This window comes from Hemitrygon akajei, chromosome 21 (genome assembly GCF_048418815.1).
Source record: "Hemitrygon akajei chromosome 21, sHemAka1.3, whole genome shotgun sequence".
NCBI lineage: Eukaryota > Metazoa > Chordata > Chondrichthyes > Myliobatiformes > Dasyatidae > Hemitrygon > Hemitrygon akajei.
In genome coordinates, this window is record NC_133144.1 from 68648359 (window position 1) to 68668543 (window position 20185).

General features: G+C 43.8%; 1 long non-coding RNA gene across 1 annotated transcript in view; it reads left to right on the plus strand.

The window, feature by feature from the left end:
- The window catches only part of LOC140714501 (uncharacterized), a 78868-nt gene extending 67927 nt beyond the window's left edge, over positions 1-10941 (plus strand). The window contains exons 2-3 of the long non-coding RNA XR_012095889.1: positions 3119-3224; positions 10529-10941. This is a non-coding gene — a long non-coding RNA (uncharacterized lncRNA). The remainder of the gene's footprint in view (positions 1-3118; positions 3225-10528) is intronic.
- Positions 10942-20185: the final 9244 nt, after the last annotated feature.

The window sequence follows — 20185 nt, forward strand, 5'->3', positions numbered from 1 at the left end:
ATGCAACTTGGACAGCATCCTCTTTTCAGACACCACCGTCAGAGAGTCCAGTTCCACCCCCACAACATCACTGGCCTTACGAATGAGTTTGTTGATTAACATAAGAACATAAGAACATAAGAACATAAGAGATAGGAGCAGGAGTAGGCCAATCGGCCCCTCAAGCCCGCTCCGCCATTCAACAAGATCATGGCTGATCCAATCTTAACTCTAGTTTTCACCGAATCCCACAAGGCAACAGTACCAACCAACAGGGCACCATGCTGCCCATTTTATTTTATTATTCATCCCGCCCAAACCCATGTGATCACCCGGGGAAAAAAAAACGAGTTGCCAATTGAGGAGAAAAAATCTGGAAAATTCCTCTCTGACCCATCCAGGCTATCGAAAACTGGTCCAGGAGATCACATGGCTGATCTAAACCTAGCCTCATGTCCACTTACCTGCTCGCTCACCGTATCTCCTAATGCCATTTTTATCCAGGAAAATGTCTATCTCCGTTTTGAATTTATTGAGTGTAGTAGCTTCCACAGCTCTCTGGGGCAGTAAATTCCACAGCCCCACTACCCTCTGAGTGAAGGAATTTCTCCGCATTTCAGTCCTAGAACGGCATCCCCTTATTTTAAGGTTATGCCCCCTAGTCCTAGTTTCACCCATCATTGGGAACATTCTCCCCGCATCCACCCGATCAAGCCCTTTCACAATCTTATATGTTTCAATAAGATCGCCTCTCATTCTTCGGAACTCCAATGAGTAGAGTCCCAATCTACTCAACCTCTCATCATACATCAACCCACCCATCCCCAGAATTAACCTAGTGAACCTTCTCTGCACTGCCTCGAGAGCCAGTATGTCCTTTCTTAAATATGGACACCAGAACTGCACATAGTACTCCAGGTGTGGTCTCACCAATACCCGGTACAACTGCAGTAAGACCTCCCTGTTCTTATACTCCATCCCCCTAGCAATAAAAGCCAGCATTCCGTTGGCCTTCTTGACCACCTGCTGCACTTGCATACTAACTTTTTGTGTTTCCTGCACCAGGACCCCCAGATCCCTTTGCACAGAAGCACTTTCCAGTTTCTCTCCATTTAGATAATAACTTGCTCTATTATTTTTCCTGCCAAAGTGCAAGACCTCACACTTGTCAGTATTATATTTCATCTGCCAAATGTCTGCCCAATCACTCAGCCTATCTATGTCCCCCTGCAGGGTTTCAATGTATTCTGATTCTGTATTTTCAATGTATTCTGTTGGTGTCTGCTACTGAAATGGCGGAGAAGACTCAATGGGCCAAATAACCTACTTCTCCTCCTATATTTTATGGTCTTATCTTTGCCAGGACTACCTGACTCAAAAACGGTCACTTTCCCTAAGCGGTAAGGCTGATCAGCACCTCCACCCACTAACTCCACCACTACTTCAGTATTTCCCATCAGTCACTTCACATATAGCTTAGTGACACTTTATGGATGTACAATCAATTGATGTATATAAGCTATCCCATATTTATTGTGAGTTTTTTATTATTATTGCAGTGTCCTTTATCTTAATGTGTTCTTTTTGTGCTGCATCGGATCTGGAGTTGTGCATGTGTACTGGAAGTGACATTAAACATTCCTGAATGTTGAATTTTGAATCTTATAATGTATAGGTGGACACACGTACATTGCTGATACTGGAAACAATTTGCTGGAGGAACTCAGCAGATCAAGCAGCATCTGTGGAAGGAAAGAAATTGTTTCGGTGTTGTATTACCTTCATTTTAAAGGTTTATATTTAAAAGACAATTCTTTCACATTGTAATGGTGGATACAATGGTGATTAGAGTGGGGCTGGGGAGGGGGGAAAGGATCAGTCATGACTGAACTGCGGAGCAGATGCGATGGGCCAAATGGCCTAATTCCACTGCTATATCTTATGGCCTTATGGTCTTCATTGCTTATTTATTTATTATTATTATTTCTTTAATTTTGCACTGTTTGTTGTCTTTTGCACACTGGTTGAATGCCCAATTGATGTGGTCTTTCATTGATTCTGATATGGTTATTATTCTAATATGGATTTATTGAGTATGCTCGTGAGAAAATGATGCTAGCTGTTCTGCCGGGTTACTCCATGGTCCAGTCTGTTTGGTGCCGATGGTTTAATGTGTTTCTTGACAGTGGTCTGTAGGTTGCTGTGGTGACGACTGTCCAGGAGTGTAACTACTGGGACTCTGGACCAGATGGATAGCTTTGACCTGAAACACGAACTGTCCGCTTCTCCCCACTGATGCTGCCTGAGCCACATCACGCCAGCATTAGACTGGTGTTCTCAACGATTACCTCTCCGTAATCGTGTCTGTCTAGTCCCTGACGATTTGCAGTTTAGATGGGGCATTGATCACAGGGGAGAGTGGGTGAGAATGAAGTTGGAGTCAGCGTGAGGTCAGGATGAAGGGAGAATGTTCGGTGACGGAGGATCCGAGTTTCCATATACCTACTCATTCTGATCACCCGAGGAACACTCAGCTCTCAGGACTTTCACCTTGGAGTGTGTAACGTGACCGAGACACAGTGTGTGCCCTTGCTCACTCATTCCACTTTGTGTGTCCCTCACCCTCCGTATGTGTCCCTCTCCCTCAGTATGTTCCCCAGTCCTTCCGGTGTCCTGTTTGCTCACATCCAGCCTGTGTTTTCCTCTGCCTCAGTGTGTCTCAAACCTGTGTCCCTCACCCTCACCTTCACCCTGTCCTGTGTCCCTCACCCTCATCTTCATCTTCACCCTGTCCTGTGTCCCTCACCCTCACCCTCACCTTCACCCTGTCCTGTGTCCCTCACCCTCATCTTCATCTTCACCCTGTCCTGTGTCCCTCACCCTCACCCTCACCTTCACCCTGTCCTGTATCCCTCACCCTCACCCTCATCTTCACCCTGTCCTGTCTCCCTCACCCTCACCCTCACCTTCACCCTGTCCTGTCTCCCTCACCCTCACCTTCACCCTGTCCTGTCTCCCTCACCCTCACCCTCACCTTCACCCTGTCCTGTTGTCTCTCAGCCTCACCCTCGTCTATTTGCGTACAGTATTTATTTATTTGTTTGTTTGCTTGTTTTTTCTTTCTTTTTGTCTTTTGCAGACTGGTTGTTTGTCCGTTCTGTGGGTGTAGTCTTCCATTGATTCTACTGTGTTTCTTTCACTTACTGTGAATGTCCACAGGAAGATCAATCCCAGCATTGTGTGAGGTGAGTTACATGTTCTGGAATAATAATTTTTATCTTTGAATTTTTGTCTTTGGTCTTTGAATGTAGTAGAGCCTGGGTATTGTAAGCTGCTTCTGAAGATTGGGTTGGTTGACTTTAGTGGTAATGAATATTGGAAGGTCAAAGTTCAAAATAACTTTATTATTCAGGTACATATATGTCGCCATATACCACCCTGGGATTTGTTTTCTTGTGGGCATTAACAGTAAATGCAAGAAACACAACAGACTCAATGAAATTTGCACACAAAACAGACAAACAGCCACTGTGCAAAGGACAGCATATTATGCAAATACAAATAAATAATAAATATTGAGTGCATAGGTTGTGGGATTAGTTCAGTGTTGAGGCAGGTGAAGTTATCCATGCTGGTTCAGGAGCCAGAAGTGGAGTTCAGGACATCCCACCCCTACTGATGGTGGCTTTGGGGCACGTACAACTGAAGAATTGTTCCTATTGTTACACAATGATCATCCCACAATGTGTTGTCCTGGTGGACAGGAACATGTTTCATGTGTTCCAGCTAGTAAATTTATCTGTGCAATACCTCAGCTCAAATCTTTCTATTAAAATAGTTGGGCAGCCACAGACTCGGTGATTCACAGAGCTGACATTCTGTTTGTGAGTCATATTAGCATTGGCAGCTTCTCACGATGAGCAGAGGAAGAGTTTTAATGTTCGCCTGCTCATTTGGATTTGATACAACATTACCCTGATGGGCAGGACACTAATACCACACTGAAGTAGACTTACATCATCGTACTCCTGAGATCTTGTAGGAGGCAATATAATCCATTTACTCATTACCTCTTCTGCTCACAATCTTCAAAATTAAAGACCTGAAGAAGTCAATTGGCCATGTATGTCTATAACTATTACTTATGTAACCTAGTCAGCTTCCACCAGTGTTCTCACTCAGCTGGAAGACGTTCCTTTGCGGACCCTGACTGATTTACTTCATAACTAACATGGCACAGCAGGTAGGAAAGAGGCTGATGGACACTGAACTATCAGCCAATACATAGTGGTGGGTATAAACAGGAAGCATGATTAGATCATAAGACATAGGAACAGAATTAGACCATTCAGTTCATCGAGTCTGCTCTGCCATTCCATCATGGCTGATTTTTTCCCTTTCAACCCCATTCTCCTGCCTTGTCCCTGTAATCTGTCATGCCCTTACTAATAAAACAATGTCAAACTCCACTTTAACTGTTCCCAATGATATGGCCTCCTCACAGATTCACCACCCTCTGGCTAAAGAAATTCCTCCTCATCTCTGTTCTAAAGGGATGTCCTCTATTTTGAGCCTGTGCCCTCTGGTGTAATTATTCAGTGCTCTGATGAGGCTGATCAGGCAGGATAGATGAAGGAGATACAGCAGATGTTTTTTGCTTAGATTTTTTGAAGGCCTTTGACAAGATGCCACACTTGAGGTTGCTTAACAAGGTAACAGCTCATGGTATTACAGGGACGTTACTAGCACGGATGGAGCATTGACTGACTGGTATGAGGCGAACAGTGGGAATAAAGGGAGCCTTTGCTGGTTGGCTATCGGTGACTACTGGTGTGCTGCACTGGGACCACTTCTCTCCAAGTTGCATGTCAATGATTTGGATGAAAGAACATAAGAACATAAGAAATAGGAGCAGGAGTAGGCCATCCGGCCCATTGAGCCTGCTCCACCATTCAATAAGATCATGGCTGACCTGTCCATAAACTCAACTCCATCTACCTGCCTTTTCCCCACAACCCTTAATTCCCTTACTATGTAAAAATCTATCGAACTGTTTCTTAAATAAATTTAGTGAAGAAGCCTCAACTGCTTCCCTGGGCAGAGAATTCCACAGATTCATCACTCTCTGAGAAAAACAGTTTCTCTTCATCTCCGTCCTAAATCTTCTCCCCTGAATCTTGAGGCAATGTCCCCTAGTTCTAGTCTCACCTACCAATGGAAACAACATTCCTACTTCTATCTTATCTATCCTTCTCAAAATTTTGTATGTTTCTATAAGATCCCCTCTCATTCTTCTGAATTCCAAAGAGTGTAGTTCCAGGCAACTCAATCTCTCCCCATAGTCTAACCCCCTTCATCCCTAGAATCAACCTCCAAAGCCAGTATATCCTTCCTCACGTATGGAGACCAGAACTGCACACAGTACTCCAGGTGCGGCCTCACCAGTATCCTGTATAGTTGCAGCATGACCTCCCTGCTCTTGAATTCAATCCCTCTAGCAATAAAGGCCAGCATTCTGTTTGCCTTCTTAATAACCTGTTGTATTTGCAAGCCAACTTTTTGTGATTCATGCACAAGCACTCCCAAGTCCCTCTGTACAACAGCATGCTGCAACCTCTCACCATTTAAATAATAATCTGTTCTTTTATTATTCCTTCTAAAGTGGATGATCTTGCATTTACCAACATTGTATTCCATCTGCCAGACCTTGGCCCACTCACTTAACCTATCTATATTCCTCTGCAGACTTTCCACATCCTCTGTACAATTTGCTTTTCCACTCAGTTTAGTGTCATCAGCAAATTTTGCTACACTACACTCAGTCTCCTCTTCCAATTCATCAATGTAAACAGTAAACAGCTGCTGGCCCAGCACCGACCCCTGCAGCACCCCACTCACCACTGACTGCCAACCAGAGAAACACCCATTTATACCAACTCTCTGCCTTCTATTGGTTAACCAATCCATTATCCATGCCAATACACTTCCTCCATGCATTTGTATCTTATTTATAAGTCTCTTGTGCAGCACCTTATTGAAAACCTTTTGTTAATCCAAGTATACAACATCCACCTGTTCCCCTCTATCCACTGCACTGATTATGTCCTCAAATAACTCCAGTAAGTTTGTCAAACAGAACCTGCCCTTTCTGAATCCATGCTGCGTCTGTCTAATGGAACCACTCCTTTCTAAATGTTTTGCTATTTCTTCCTTAATGACAGCTTCAAGCATTTTCCTGACTACAAAGCTAACTGGCCTATAGTTGCCCATCTTTTGCCTACATCCTTTTTTAAAAAGTGGCGTGACATTTGCTGTCTTCCAAACTGCTGGGACTTGTCCAGAGTCTAGAGAATTTTGGTAAATGATTACCAACACCTCTACCATCACCTCAGCACCCTGGGATGCATCCCATCAGGACCAGGGGATTATCTACCTTCAGGCCCTCTAGTTTGCTCATCACTATCTCTTTAGTGACAGTGATTTTATCGAGGTCCTCACCTCCCATTTTGTCCATAACATCATTCTTTGGCATATTAGACGTGTCCTCCACCATGAAGACCGACACAAAATAGTTGTTCAATGCCTCAGCCATTTCCTTATCACCCAATATCAATTTCCCTTTCTCATCTTCCAAGGGACCTATGTTGACTTTAGCCATCCTCTTCCACTTTATATGTTTATAAAAACTTTTGCTATCTGTTTTTTATATTGTGCTTATTTACTTTCATACCCTATCTTCCCTTCCCTTATTTCTTGTTTAGTTGTTCTTTGTTGCTTTTTAAAGTTTTCGCATTCCTCCAGTCTCCCACTACTCTTTGTGACTTTGCACACGAGCTTTTAATTTGATACTATCTTTTATTTCCTTAGTTATCCAAGGCTGGCTCTCCCCACACTTACTGTCCTTAATTTTGACTGGAATATACTTTTGTTGAGCACTGTGAAAAACCTCTTTGAAAGTATTCCACTGTTCCTCAATTGTCCTTCCAAATAGCCTGTGCTCCCAATCCACATTAGCCAACTCCTCCCTCATCCCGTTGTAGTCTCCCTTGCTCGAGCATAATACACTAGTTTTAGATCTAACTATTTCATCCTCCATCTGTATGTGAAATTCAATCATACTATGATCACTCTTTCCAAGAGGATCCCTGACTACAAGATCGTTAATCTTACCTGTCTCATTGCACAGGACTAGATCTAAGATAGCATTTTCCTTGTAGGTTCACTAACATGCTGCTCAAGAAAGCCATCATGGATGCATTCTATTAAGTGCTCCTCAAGACTTTCTTGGCCAATCTGATTCACCCAATCTATGAGGAAGTTAAAATCCCCTATGACAACTGTCGTTCTGTTCTTACAAGCCTCAGTTATTTCTTGGTTAATCACCTCTGCCACTGCAATATTTTTATTAGGTGGCCTATAGACAACTCCCACCAGTGATTTTTTTTTCCCTTTACTATTCTTAATTTCTACCCAGATGGACTCAACATTCTGCTCCGTAGATCTTATATCATCTCTCACAATTGCCCTGATCTTATCCTTAAATAAGAGCAACTCCCTACCTCCTTTGCCTTCCTGCCTATCTTTCCGTAATACCTGATACCCTTGGATATTTAATTCCCAGTCATCTCCACCTTGCAACCAGGTTTCTGTAATGGCCACTAAATCATATGCCTTGGAACTGATCTGTGCCACATGTTCACTAACCTTGTTTCCAAAACTTCGATAAAATCGTTGGCTTTGTGGCCAAGTTTGCGGATGATATGAAAGTAGATGGAGGGGCAGGTAGTGTTGTCTACAGAAGGACTTAGATAGACTGGGAGAATGTGCAAAGAAGTGGCAGATGGATTATAGTGTAGGGAAGTGTATGGTCATGCAATTCGGTAAAAGGAAAAAAAGGTATGGACTAAACGGGGAGAAAATTCAAAAATCAGAAGTGCAAAAGTACTTGAGTGTCCTTGTTTTGGTATGGATTAGATGGGCTGAAGGGCCTGTTTCTATGCTGTACTTCTCTATGACTCAATGACCCGCACAGAATTCCCTAAAGGTCAGTCAGTGCTAAGGAAGGCAAATGCAATGTTAGCGTTCATTTACTAGAATATAAAAGCAAGGATGTAATGCTGAGGTTTTGTAAGGCATTGGTCAGACTGCACTTGGAGTATCGTGAGCAGTTTTGGGCTCCTTATCTAAGAAAAAGTGTGCTGGGATTGGTAAGGATCCAGAGGAGGTTCATGAGAATGATCCTGGGAATGTTAACATATGAGGAGCATTTGATTGTTCTGGGCTTGCACTCACTGGAGTTTAAAAGAATGAAATAGGATCTCATTGAAACCTATGAAATATTGAAAGGACTAGATAGAATGGATATGGAGAGGATGCTTCCTATAGTGGGTGAGTCTAGGACCAGAGGGCACAGCCTCAGAACAGAGGGGCATCCTTTTAGAACAGAGATGAGGAAATTCTTTAGCCGGAGGATGGTGAATCTGTGGAATTTGTTACCTCATGCAGCTGTGGAGGCCAGCTGGTTGGGTGGAGATTGATAGGTTCTTGACCAGTCAGGAACTTATGTGGAGAAGGCAGATGAATGGGATTAAGAGGGATAATAAATCACCCATGGTGGAATGGTGGAGCAGACTCAGTAGGACAAATGGTCTAAAGAGTTAAAAGTCAGCCATTTTCTCCCAGCAGTGAGGAACATAAAATGGATTTTTGTTTCTCTTTTCGGTAATGACTTCTTTCTAAAAATAACACACATGATGAGCGTGGATGGCTCCCTGAGCGGTTGTCTTTCTTGGCTGGTGTTAGGAAGCTGTCTGACACATTTAGCTTGGGTTGTCTGGAGCGCGGTCTCTGTTTGATCATCAGGCTGGTGCAGTGATAATCACATCAAGCCAGAGCTTGCTGTCAGTGGTGTGTCATGTCACTGTAACCCTGAGACTCCCATTGTTTGCCACATTAATTCCTCATACAACACCTTCTGTGACCTCTGTCTGTGGCCTCTGCTACTGAGGTCAAAAGAAACCATGAGGAACAGCATCCCATCTTCCGTCCAGCGTGCTGCAGCCTTCCAGAATCAATTTTCTGACCCTAGGTTAACAACATAGACCATTGAACAGTACAGCACAGGAACAGGCCCTTCAGCCCACAATATCCATGCTGACCACAATGACAAATCAGACTAAATCTCTCCTGCTCCTGCATGATCCGTATCCCCCCACTCTCTCCCTGTTAATGTGTCTGCTAAACTCCACTTTAGTGTCTGCCTCAACCACCACCTCTGGCAGCCTGTTCCAGGCACCCACCACTTTCTAAATACATGTATTTGTCATTTCTACCCTGACTGTCTACTCTATCTAAGCCTCTCATAATCTTATGAACTTCTATGAGCTCTCTCCTCAGCCTTCACTGTTCCAGAGAAAACAACTCAAGTTCGTCCAACATCTCATTATACCGTCGACATTTTGGTCCGATACCCTTCATCAGGTTCTGGCCTGAAGAAACAGTGTGACTCTTTTCCAAAGCTTCCACGTGCTTCAGTAATGGGGTGACCAGAGTGGTGTCTGTTTGCCCCAGCTCTGGCTCTTTCCACATGTCCTCAAGTTGTTTCAGATATTTGTATATTGGTATATTCTGGCTTGCTGGGCACATCTCATGGTGTTGCTATACAACAGACAAAGAAACACGATGTGTTTGTAGCCAGGAACTACTGCATTAACCCAGTGGTCTCACTGTGTTGGAGATACTATGCTATCCACCTCTGTCCCGAGTTGCCCCACAGCAAGCGAACCCAGCCACTGTATCCTGCGCTGTCAACGTTTCAGGCTGAGACCCTTCGTCAGGACATCAGGACGAAGGGTCTCGGCCCGAAACGTCGACAGCGCTTCTCCCCATAGATGCTGCCTGGCCTGCTGCATTTCACCAGCATTTTGTGTGTGTTGTTTGAATTTCCAGCATCTGCAGATTTCCTCGTGTTTGCACTGTATCCTGCAATGTTTTCAGTGGATTATCGTTTTGAAGGAAGCAGTTTATTTTGCTGGGCTGATCCAATGTCTATAAGCACAGGCTCTCCCAGGGCTGTGTCCTATCACCCCACCCGTTCTCACTTTATACAAATGACTGCACCTCCATTAAAACCCTGAAGGAAATGGATGACACAGCTGCAGTTGGTCCCATCACTAATAATGATGTGACTTGTTACCAAAGAGAGGTAGACCATTTTGCAGCCTGGTGTGCTCATAATAACTTGGAGCTTCAAGTCAGTGGAAATGAGGATTGACTTCTGTAACAACCCCCTACCCCCACCCCCCCAGACCATGAATGGTCAGCCTGTGTCCATGGTCAAGTCATTCAAGTTCCTGGGGAACACCATGAAGCGGGACAAGTATATTACACTCATCACCTGGAAAGCCCAGCAGACATTGTTCTTCCTACACCGGCTTGGGAAACTTAACATGCCAGTATGTGTCCTGTTGAGTTGCTATTCATCAATTATTGAGAGTGTTGTGACCACCTCTGTCACTGTTTGATTTCCTGCTGCCTCCTCTCCCTCCAGGTCCAGGTAGCAGTGAGTGGTCCGCTCAGCGAAGAAAAACGCTGGCTGTCAGCTACTGACATTTATCACCAGAGCAAAGAAAAGAGCTGAAAACATTACTGCTGACTCCACCCACCCAGTCACCAAATTGCCATCAGGAGACAAATCCATCACCAGCAGGACTACACGTCATCTCCGAAGTTTCTTTCCTGTAGCTATCCAGCTTCTCAACAAACCTCACGCAGGTGTGATACCCTGACTGTCCCTGCACAACATCTGTGAAATGGTCTTTCCTGTTCTCCGTGTTCTGTCATGATTATTGGGTCTGTTCATATTTATTTAAGTTTAATTATTGAAGTTTGCTCATGTGACCATTCTGCTAATTGTTGATTCCTCGTGGCTGTGTGCACTATTGTCTTGTACATTGTTGGTTGCTATTGTGTTGTCTGTTATGGTATTGTCCTGTGTTTTATGCTTGGCACTGTACCAGTTAATCCTGGTCTGTTTCATATACTGGTAATAAAGTGTTTCTGATTCTAATTTTGTTTCTGATCTACTCCATTACTGAAAATAAATCTGATTTTCTCATTTTCCCAGCTCGTCACCCTCCTTTCCCAGTTCCTCACCATCTTTTCCCAGCTCGTCACCCTCCTTTCCCAGTTCCTCACCCTCTTTTCCCAGCTCCCCACCCTCTTTTCCCCAGCTCCTCACCCTCTTTTCCCAGCTCGTCACCCTCCTTTCCCAGTTCCTCACCCTCTTTTCCCAGCTCCCCACCCTCCTTTCCTCAGCTCCTCACCCTCCCTTTCCCAGTTCCCCACCCTCCTTTCCCAGCTCCTCACCTTCCCTTTCCCAGTTCCTCACCCTCTTTTCTCAGCTCATCACCCTTCTTTCCCAGCTCCTTACCCTCCTTTCCCAGCTCCCCACCCTCCTTTCCCCAGCTCCTTACCCTCCTTTCCCCAGCTCCTTACCCTCCTTTCCCCAGCTCCTCACCTCCTTTCCCAGTTCCTTACCCTCCTTTCCCCAGCTCCTTACCCTCCTTTCCCAGCTCCTTACCCTCCTTTCCCAGCTCCCCACCCTCCTTTCCCCAGCTCCTTACCCTCCTTTCCCCAGCTCCTTACCCTCCTTTCCCAGCTCCTTACCCTCCTTTCCCAGTTCCTCACCTCCTTTCCCCAGCTCCTTACCCTCCTTTCCCAGTTCCTCACCTCCTTTCCCCAGCTCCTTACCCTCCTTTCCCCAGCTCCTTACCCTCCTTTCCCAGCTCCTTACCCTCCTTTCCCAGTTCCTCACCTCCTTTCCCCAGCTCCTTACCCTCCTTTCCCCAGCTCCTTACCCTCCTTTCCCAGTTCCTCACCCTCCTTTCCACCGCTTTCCCTTGACTGAGGGAAGCAAGATTGCAGACCTTGCCCAGATTCTGCAGATGGACTTCCCAATGGGATTGCCACAAGCTGGATCACATTCAGCCCAAAACTTCTGGAAGTTTCTGTCCATTGTAAGTAGACTGAGGAACACCTCCACCCACTAACTCCACCTCTACATTACTATTTCCTGTCAGTCACCTTATGTACAGCCTAGCGTGACTTTATGCACATACAATCAATCAAAGTGTATAAACTATTTCATGTATTTATAGTTATTGAGTTTATTATTATTATTATTATGTTCTTCATCTTTTGTGTTTTAACGTGCTGTATCAGATCTGGAGTAAGAATTATTTTATTCTCTTTTACACTTGCGTACAGGAAATGACATGAAACTGTCTTGAATCTTAAATATCTAAGGATCAAATTCTGCAGATGCTGCATTTGTGAAGAATACGTTGCCAGTTAGGCCGAGTTAAAGTCTAAGTTCAAGTTGAATTTGTATGTTCAGATTTCTGAATCGACAGTAGGCAGTGGATGTTGTCTACATGGACTTCAGAAGGCACATGACAAGATCCTGCACGGGAGGCTGGTCAAGAAAGTTCAGTCGCTCAGCTGTCAAGTTGAGGTAGTAAACTGGATTAGACATCGGCTTTGTGGGAGAAGCCAGAGAGTGGTAGCAGTCTGGAGGCCTGTGACTAGTGGAGTGCCGCAGGGACCGGTGCTGGGTCTGTTTTTGTTTGTCATCTATGTTAATGATCTGGATGATAATGCGCCTAACTGGATCAGCAAAGTTGAGGATGACACAAAGTCTGGAAGTGTAGTAGACAGCTAGAAAGTCTATCAAAGCTTGCAGCAGGATCTGGATAAGCTGGAAAATAGAAGATGGAATTTACTGCAGACAAGGATGAAGTGTTGCATTTTGGGAGGATCAAACAGGGTAGGTCTTACATAGTGAGCACCAGGGCACTGAGGAGTGTGGTAGAACAAAAGAATCTCGAAATACAGATCCATAATTCATTGAAAATGGTATGATAGATATATAGGGTAGTAAAGAAAGCTTTTGGCACATTGGCCCTTCATAGATCAATGTATTGAGTACAGAAGATGGGATGTTATGTTGAAGTTGTATAAGAGAACTATGAGTCCTCAATTGGAGTATAGTGTACTGAGCGCCTACCTACAGGAAAAATTGATTGAAATAGTGCAGAGGAAGTCTACAAGAATGTTGCTGAGACTGGAGTACCTGAGTTATAAGGAAAGATTAAACAGGTTAGGACTTTATTTCCTAGAGTGAACAGTACTGAGGGGTATAGATAAGGTAAATACAAGCAGGCTTTTCTCACTGAGGTTGGGTGGGACTACAACAGAGATCATGGATTAAGGGTGAAAGTTGAAATGTTTAAGGGAACATGAGGGGAAACTTCATCACTCAGAGGGTGGTGAGGGTGAGGAGTGAGCTGCCAGTGGAAGTGGTGGATGCAATTTAGATTTCAATGTTTAAGAGAAGTTTGGGTAGGTACGTGGATGGTAAGGGTATGGAGGGCTATGATCCAAGTGCAGGTCGAAGGGAGAAGGCAGTTTATATGGCTCAGCATGGACCAGATGGGCCAAAGGGCCTGTTTTTCTGTGCTGCAGTTTACTATGACTTTATGACAATTAACCGATGAACAGTACTTCAGTATATCTTCTCTCTTTTTGCACTACTTATTTAATTTAATTTAAAATATATCCTTCCTATTGTAATTTATATTTTTTTATTATGATGTATTGCATAATAATACTGCTTTCACATAACAACAAATTTCACAACATATGTCAGTGATATTAAACCTGAATCAAATCCTGAATGAAAAACTGACTTGTAGCATAATCACGGTCACATTGCATCAGATAACCAGCATTCACAAGGAAAACATAAATTAAAGATAAATTATACACAGATTTTTACAAGAAAACACAATTAGAACAAAAATATGAAACCCATTTTAGTGCAAACTGGTTTTGACATGTCACTGGTGAATGGATCTGTGAGCTTTTAACTGTTCTGTGTGTGTTGATGTTTACCTTGGCTATTCATCTTGACAATGGACCTAAAAAAACAATTTTCAAAGGCAATTTTTTTAGATTATGCAGAGCCTGAAGTGGGTCTAGTTTTAGATGCTTGATGGCTCATTAATTGAGCTTTAATTCTCTGTAGCCTTGACGCTAGTGTGTGGTTGGGAGTGCTTTGGAGTACAAATCTAATGCCAGGGTCAGAACAGGCTCCACTGGAACCCTTAACAATGTTACCAACTTTATTCCAACACTAGAGATAGGCTTCATTGTCTATTTGATTCAGATTTTTGAGGAAGGGATGAAGATGATTGATGAGGGTAGGGCAGTTAATGTTGGTTACATGGACTTTAGTGAAGATCCATGATGATGGGACGGTCTAGAAGACTTAATCACATGGGATCAATGATGACTTGGTAAGCTGGGTCTAAGATTGGCTTTGCCATAGAAGAAAGAAGGTAGAGGTGGAGGAATGTTTTTCTGACTGGTGTCCAATGGTGTTCTGCAAGGATCAGTGTTGGGGATATCTTTTTCATAACATTTCATAAATGATTTGAACAAAATCTTGGTGGTCTGATTAATAAGATGGTAGGCGAAGATTGAAGGCTACACACACAAAATGCTGGAGGAACTCAGCAGGCTGGGCAGCGTCTATGGAAAAGAGTAAACAGTCGACCTTTTGAGGGTCTTGGCATTCCTCCAGCATTTTGTGTGTGTTGCTTTGGATTTCCAGCATCTGCAGAATCTCTTGTGTTTGAAATGAAGATTGAAGATGACATGAAAATTGGCAGAGCTGTGGCTAGTGAGGAAGATTGCCAAAGGATACAGCCAAGTTCAAAGTTTAAGGAACCTTTAAAACAAAAGAAGACTATCAAACACCCAATGTGCAGGGAAAAAAATTTAAAAAATCATGTGAACAATAAAAATAAGCAAATAGCATTCACAGCTGAAGTTCACGAAACCCGGCATCACTGTAGCTGATTCAGAAGTCCATTAGTTGCAGGTCACAGCCTCAGCTCAGCACAAAGGTGAATAAACCTTGAGGAACAGTGAGCTGAACTGGCCATCTCTCGCCTCCAGCCACAACACCCTGACCGTTTCAATCTAGCCCAGCGCTTAAATCGCCCAAACCTTGGGTCATTCCTTGCTTTTGGACCTGGGCCCTGCCGCTTTGATACACTCCCAGCCTAGGCCCTGCAGCCTGGATTTGGCTGATAATTGTTCCAATTCGGCTCAGTGCTTAAATTGATCAAACATCAGGTCTTTCCTCGCTCTTGGGCCCAGACTCCACCTTGACTCTACCTCGCCTCAGTTCTGCCTCATTGAATTGCCTCCAAGTCCACTCCAGCGGTGGCCACACATTGACTCATTCCCCGCTTTCCGGTCCGGACATGGCACAACCGTCCTGCTCCTCTGAGACTTCAGTTCACACCACAAAAATGCCAGATAGTACAGGCTGTTCAAAAGCTCAGCTCCTACAGGGAAGTTGCAGTGATTGTTTACCAGCAAGTTGTCACCAAGCTTTACCAGAGCAGGGTATGAATCAGCTGGAAATCCAGGACTGCTGGAGTGTGTGAGCTGAAACACTGCAAGGGGAAAGTCTACAGTAAGTGTAAAGGGTCCAAGGCACCACTGATGCACAGAGGTGTGATGGAAGGATAGGGACCATGTGCAGGCAGGTGGGATGAGCTTAGATTGGTAACAGCATGAGAGGCCCCTTCCTCTGCTGTACTGTTCCACTGTACTTCATACTCAGATTCAGGTTCCAATTCCAAGTCAGATTTACTTATCAGGTGTACATCAAAATGCACAGTGAAATGTGTCATTTGTGTTAACAACCAACACACCCAAGGATGCTGGGAACAGCCCACATTCCAACACCAACACAGCATGCCCATAATGCTTGATAGAACAACACAGAACCTAGAAGATGACAAAGCAAAACCAACCCTGTTCCTCGGTCACTCCCACCCACCCACAGACACAGTTGTCCAAGCCCAGCACAGGCTCTTTGGTCTGTGAGTAGCCTCATGGATTCACACTGCATACTTCATCAATGACTTTCTGTGAAACTCGTTCCATTTCCTATGATAATGTCAGCACAGGAACTGGAGATGATCTCATCTCTCTGGGGTTTCTCTGATCTTCTATTGAAGATGCAGATGCTAATCACAAGATTCCCAACGGAGATCACAGACACCTACCTTGCAGTTACAGGCACTTCCCGCTGAGTCCACAACTCCATAATGGTGTCTGGGGTGTAAGGGAACACTTCTCATGACTCACTCCCACTAAGCACAGAGCTGTCTATTAACAACCACCAAAACGCACCAGCATATCTGTGTGCCAACACAAAATGGAATTTGCTTCAACATAATTAGTTTCTCTGTGAGAAGTCAGATCGTATGGGAGTTGAATTTTGGAGGTGGAGTACATGGCTCAGCCGCTGTGGGATTGCGTACAGAGGACCCAATAACCAGTGGAATGTTTTACTCACTGAATGTGCACCACTCACAGGAATGAGGAAAGCATTCAAAGGAGGCTGGCCTAGCCACAGATCCGTAAGGCAGAGGAATTCTGATTTTAACAGCTGTTCAGAAGTGATAGATTTAGAAATTATGCATTTCCATTTCATCAGAAAGAGGTGGATTCCAGAAGAGGCTGGTGCCTGTGGCCCTTTGTGCTGTGCACTCTGATGTCATATCTGCACAGAAATTTGCACAGTTTGTTGTCTTTTGCGCATTGGTTGTGGGTGGTCTTTCATTGATTCTGTTGCGTTCCTTTGTATTTACTCTGAATGCCTGCAAGAAAATGAGTTTCAGGGTTGTATATTGGTTGCATGCAGAAAATGATAAGAGGTGACGCTTTAGTCAGTTCTGCTTATCTACTTCTTGTCAAAATGAGTAATAATTACATTTTAGGAAAATGTTCTTTCAAAACAAATTCCTTTGCTTTTTTGGACAGGCTCATTCAGTGTGAGTGGCCCTGGACCCTTTAGATAAATAATTCACTCTCAATAATACTTGTTAGAGATTACAGATTCCCTGAGGCTTTGTGGAGCTTAAACTGCACATGTCAGTGAGGTTCAGTGTCGGGATGCTAAACCTGGTATTTTGATGAAAGTTTTTAGCCAACCACCATCATGGAGTTGGTTAAGGAACATAAGGAGACACTTCTTCACACAGAGGGTTGTGAGAGTGTGGAATGAGCTGCCAGCACACGTGGTGCACGCGAGCTTGATTTCAACGTTTTAAGATAAATTTTGATAGGTACGTGGATAGTAGGGGTATGGAGGGATATAGTCCTGGTGCAGGTTGATGGGAGTAGGCAGTTTAAATGGTTTGGCAAGGACTAGATGGGCTGAAGGGTCTTTCTGTGCTGTACTTTTCTATGACTCTTATGATGCTGAGGAATTTGTGGCCCATCACCAACACTAACATCTACCATGGTGTTTCATGATGTACAGCAGGGGAGAACAGTTGAGCTTGTGGTCTTTGCCTCTGCATGATGCTGTCTTCAGGTTGGAAGGGACACCTCCAAGGGGAATACATTGAGTCAAGATGCCAGTGTGTGCTCTTATCTGCTTCTAAGTGAAGGAACAGTGTTTGTGTGAATTGTGTATAATGGGCAAATTAATAAAAATGTCAGAAGAGTTAATAGAACAAATTTGTTCCTTCCACTGACTGAACGTCTCTGCGGTGTGAAGCTAAAAGCAAAAACGTTTACAGTCTGCAAAATCCACACAGAAATCTCATGTTGCACAAACAGTGGAATCTGATCTTTTACTGATGTAATGACAGTGTTTGGGCAGTTCCTTTGGGATGGGCAAGAAGTGGAAATTTAGGGCTATAATGTGGGCAGATATAACATGGTCAGCACCGATGAATTGGGATGAGCACGGCTTGGTATGGGAACACCAGTGCCTAGGAATAGAAGCTTCTATAAAAACTAGTGGATACAGGCAAAACCTGTAATGTCAAATATCAAAGTGGACAGTAAAAGTTTTTCCAAATATGCTAAAAAAAAAAGAGAGATGAGAGTGGATATAGGACTGCCAGAAAATGAGGCGGGATACATGGTAAATGGTAGGGCATTGAGGAACGCAGTAGAACAGAGTGATCTAGGAATAATGGTGCACAGTTCCCTGAAGGTGGAATCTCATGTGGATAGGGTGGTGAAGAAAGCTTTTGGTATGCTGGCCTTTATAAATCAGAGCTTGAGTATAGGAGTTGGGATGTAATGTTAAAATTGTACAAGGCATTGGTGAGCCCAAATTTGGAGTATTGTGTACAGTTCTGGTCATTGAATTATAGGAAAGTTGTCAACAAAATAGAGAGAGTACAGAGGAGATTTACTAGAATGTTACCTGGGTTTCAGCACCTAAGTTACAGAGAAAGGTTGTACAAGTTAGGTCTTTATTCTTTGGAGCGTAGAAGGTTGAGGGGGGACTTGATAGAGGTATTTAAAATTATGGGGGGATAGATAGAGTTGACATGGATAGGCATTTTCCATTGAGAGTAGGGGAGATTCAAACAAGAGGACATGAGTTGAGAGTTAAGGGGCAAAAGTTTAGGGGTAACATGAGGGGGAACTTCCTTACTCAGAGAGTGGTAGCTGTGTGGAACGAGCTTCCAGCAGAAGTGGTAGAGGCAGGTTCGATTTTGTCATTAAAAAAAAAATTGGATAGGTATATGGACAGGAAAGAAATGGAAGGTTATGGGCTGAAAGCAGGTAGGTGGGACTAGGTGAGAGTAAACGTTCAGCATGGACTAGAAGGGCCGAGCTGGCCTGTTTCCGTGCTGTAATTGTTATATGGAAGACAAGTAAATAGCTAATGAATTAAATGTGTATTTTGCATCAGTCTTCACTGTGGAAGACACTAACAGTATGCCTGATGTTGTGTGTGAAGGAAGAGAAGTGGGTGCAGTTACTCAAAAAGCTGAAAGACCTAAAGGTACATAAGTCACCCGGACCAGAGGAACTGCACCCTAGGGTTCTGAAAGAGGTAGTGTTAGAGATTATGGAGGCATTCACGATGATCTTTCAAAAATCATTGGACTCTGGCATGGTGCCAGAGGACTGGAAAATTGCAAATGTTACTCCACTCTTTAAGAAAAGAGGAAGGCAGCAGAAAGGAAATTATAGACCAGTTGGTCTGACCTCATTGGTTGGGAAGATGTTGGAGTCAATTGTTAAGGATGAGGTGATGGAGTACTTGGTGACACAGGTCAAGATCATACAAAGTCAGAGAAAATTCTGCCTGACGGACCCGTTGGAATTCTTTGAGGAGATTACAAGTAGGATAGATAAAGGGGATGCAGCGGGTGTTGTATATCTGGATTTTCAGAAGGCCTTTGACAAGGTGCCACACATGAGGCTGCTTACCAAGTTAAGAGCCCATTACAAGAAATTTACTAACATGGTTAGAGTATCGGCTGATTGGAAGAAGGTAGTGAGTGGAAATAAAAGAATCCTTTTTGGGTTGGCTGCCAGTGACTAGTGGTGTTCCACAGGGATCGGTGTTGGGACCACTTCTTTTTATGTTGTATATCAATGATTTAGATGATGGAATAGATGGCTTTGTTGCCAAGTTTGCAGATGATACGAAGATTAGTGGGGGGCAGGTAGTATTGAGGAAACGGATAGGATACAGAAAGAGAATGGGCAAGAAAGTGGCAAATGAAATATAACGTTGGAAAATGCATGGTCATGCACTTTGGTTGTAGAAATAAATGTGCGGACTATTTTCTAAACGGGGAGAAAATCCAGGAATCTGAAATACAGAGGGACTTGGAAGTCCTTGTGCAGAACACCCTGAAGATTAACTTGCAGGTTGAGTCGGTGGTGAGGAAGGCAAATGCAATGTTAGCATTCATTTCGAGAGGTCTAGAATACAAGAGCAAGGATGTGATGCTGAGACTTTATAAGGCACTGGTGAGGCCTCACCTTGAGTATTCTGAATAGTTTTGGGCCCCTCATCTTAGAAAAGATATGCTGGCATTGGAAGGAGTCCAGAGGAGGTTCACAAGGATGATTCCAGGAATGAAAGGGTTATCATACGAGGAATGTTTGATGGTTCTGAGTCTGTACTCACTGGAGTTCAGAAGGATGAGGGAGGAATCTAATTGAAACCTTTCGAATGTTGAAAGGCCTAGACAGAGTAACTGTGGAAAGGATGTTTCCCATGGTGGGAGAGTTTAGGACAAGAGGGCACAGCATCAGGATAGAGGGGCATCCTTTCAAAACAGAGATGTGGAGAAATTTC